At 67.5% G+C, this 2,618-nt stretch overlaps 1 long non-coding RNA gene across 1 annotated transcript; it reads right to left on the bottom strand.

Moving 5' to 3' along the window:
* Positions 1 to 211: 211 nt before the first annotated feature.
* On the bottom strand, positions 212 to 2,375 carry LOC122192140. The gene is made up of 4 exons (XR_006182548.1): positions 2,284 to 2,375; positions 1,954 to 2,013; positions 407 to 461; positions 212 to 299 (listed from the first exon to the last, which is right to left on the bottom strand). It is a non-coding gene; the product is annotated as an uncharacterized LOC122192140 (long non-coding RNA).
* Between the last annotated feature and the right edge of the window lie 243 nt (positions 2,376 to 2,618).

Raw genomic sequence — 2,618 nt, forward strand, 5'->3', positions numbered from 1 at the left:
GTTGTGAAAGCCCAGAGACCACGGGACGGGCAGACGGCGGCACACAGGGCAGCACCGGGGGGGGGGGAGGGGGAGGGACACGGGGCGGCCCCGAAGCGGGATGGAGCCGAGGGGCGGAGAGGCGGACGGGGAAATGGGGGTGACGGGCGCTGCCCCCGGCCCGCAGCGCGGCGTTCCGGCTCCTCCCGCACCCTGCGCCCCCCCCCGCAGCGCCCGGGGCCGGGGGGCCTCACCTGGCGTCCGCCTCGCTGTAGTATTCGCGGGCCACGATGTCCTCGAACAGCTCCCCGCCCGTCACCCTGCGGGCACAGCGCCGCGGGGACACCGCGCCGTCAGCCCCGTCGCCGACCCCATCTGGGACCCCCCCCCCCTTTTGGGGACCCCCGCCGGGTCGCCCCGCACTCACAGGTCGAACACGAGGTAGTGGAAGCCCTCCTCCGAGATGCTGTCGTGGAGCCGCACTGTGGGGACAGGGACGGGCTGAGGGGACGGCGGGTGGCGCCCGACCCTCCCCCACATGTCACCCAGCGGGTGGCACCCGGTGCGTCCCCAGCAGCATCCAGCCTGCCCTCAGTGTCCCCAAAGCGTCCCCGTGGCACCCAGCAGCACCCACGTGTCCTTACATGTCACCCAGCACTTCCTCAGGTGGCACCTCGTGTGTCACCAAGTGCCACCAGGTGTCACCCGGTACGTTCCCAGCTGTCCCCCGGTGCCACCCGGTGTCCATAAGTGCCACCCAGCAGCACCCAGATGCCACCCAGAGATCCCCAGCAGCACCCAAGTGCCACCTGGCCTGTCCCCAAGTGCCACCCAGGTGCCAACCAGCTGACCCGAGTGCCACCCTGGTGACCACAAGTGTCACCCAGCAGTCCCCAGGTGCTGCCCCTCACCATCAGGTGCCACCTGGTGTCCCCAGCAGCTCCCCCAGGTGCCACCCAGCCTCTCCCCGGGTGCCACCCTGTGCCACCCAGCTGTCCCCAGGCGCCACCTGGTGTCCATAAGAGTCACCCAGCTGTCCCTAGACGTCATCTGGCCTGTTCCCAAATGTCACCCAGGTGCCACCCAGGTGTCCATAAGTATCACTCTGCAGCGCCCAAGTGCCACCCCACCCACACCCCCAGTTGCCAACCTGTCTCCAGGTGCCACCCTGGTGTCCATAAATGCCACCAGCAGCCCCCAGGTGCCACTCTGCAACTCCAGGTGCCACCCAATTGTCCCCAGGCACCCCCTGCTATCCATAAATGCTGCCCAGCAGCACTCAGGTGCCACTCAGCCTGCTCCCAAGTGTCACCCAGGTGCCGCCCAGGTGTCCATAACTGCCACTCCTCAGCACTGAGGTGCCACCCTGCACCCCCAGTTGCCAGTCAGGTGTCCCCAGGCGCCACCTGATGGCCCCAGCAGCACCAAGGTTTCACTGTACACCCTTATGTGCCACCCAGTTGTCCCCAGGTGCCACCTGGTGTCCATAAACGCCACCCAGCAGCGCACAGATGTCACCCGGCCCGTCTCCAAGTGTCACCCAGGTGCCACCCAGCCATCCTGAAGTGCCACCCTACTGTCCATAAGTGTCACCCAGCTGTCCCCAGGTGCCACCTGGTGTCCATAAGTGTCACCCAGCAGCACCCAGATGCCACCCAGCCTGTTCTCAAGTGTCACCCGGCTGCCACCCAGCTGCCCCCAGGTCCCACCCAGCCGTTCCCAGGAGCTTCCTCAATGCCACCCAACTGCCCCCAGGTGTCCCTTGCTATCCATAAATGCCACCCAGCAGTACCCAGCTGCCACCCCGCCTGCCCCCAGTCGCCACCCAGGTGTCCATTAGTGTCACTCTGTAGCACCGAGATGCCACCCCACACCCCCAGGTGCCACCCTATTGCCCATAAGCGTCATCCAGCAGCATCCAGATGCCACCCCCCGTGTCCCCAAACGCCACCCAGCCGCCCCCACCCCGCTCACCGATGTTGGAGTGTTTCAGCAGCCGGCAGATGCGCGCCTCCCTCTCCAGCTTCTGGTGGTCTGGGGCACAGCGAGAGCCACCGCCGTCACCTCGCTGTCACTGCCCCTAGCCCAACCCTCAGCCCCCCTCCACTGCTCACACGCAGTGCACACTCACACAGCTCACACTCACACTCACACAGCTCACACTCACACTCACACACACATCCATGCACACCCGAGGCCCAGTGAGGCAGCAGGATGGGAGCGGGATGGCACAGCCCCATGGGGCAGCAGCAGTGTCACAGCACAGGGGATGTGGGGCTGTGGGGGCGCTGTGGGGGTCCCTACCTCTGGCTGAGAGCTTCTTGGTGTTGATGATCTTGGCAGCATACTCATGGCCGGTGCACAGCTTGACGCAGCGCCGGACCACCGAGAAAGCCCCCCTGGGGACGATGGGGACGCGCTCAGTGTCACCACCCCCCACCCCCCAGCACGGCCCCCCCCGTCCCCCCGACCCTCTCCCCATGACTCAGCACCGATGGCCGTGACTCAGCGCCGGGTGAACCCCAGCACCTGGGGGGGGGGGGGGGGGGACCCCCCACCCCCCCCCAGCCTGGGGGGGTTTGGGGGGGGGGCGGGGGGGATGGCACGGTGTGGTGACAATGTGGGGAGCGGGTGGCACG

Source organism: Lagopus leucura, unplaced genomic scaffold, assembly GCF_019238085.1.
Source record: "Lagopus leucura isolate 7727_CA_CO unplaced genomic scaffold, USGS_WTPT01 22876-0_obj-0_obj, whole genome shotgun sequence".
NCBI lineage: Eukaryota > Metazoa > Chordata > Aves > Galliformes > Phasianidae > Lagopus > Lagopus leucura.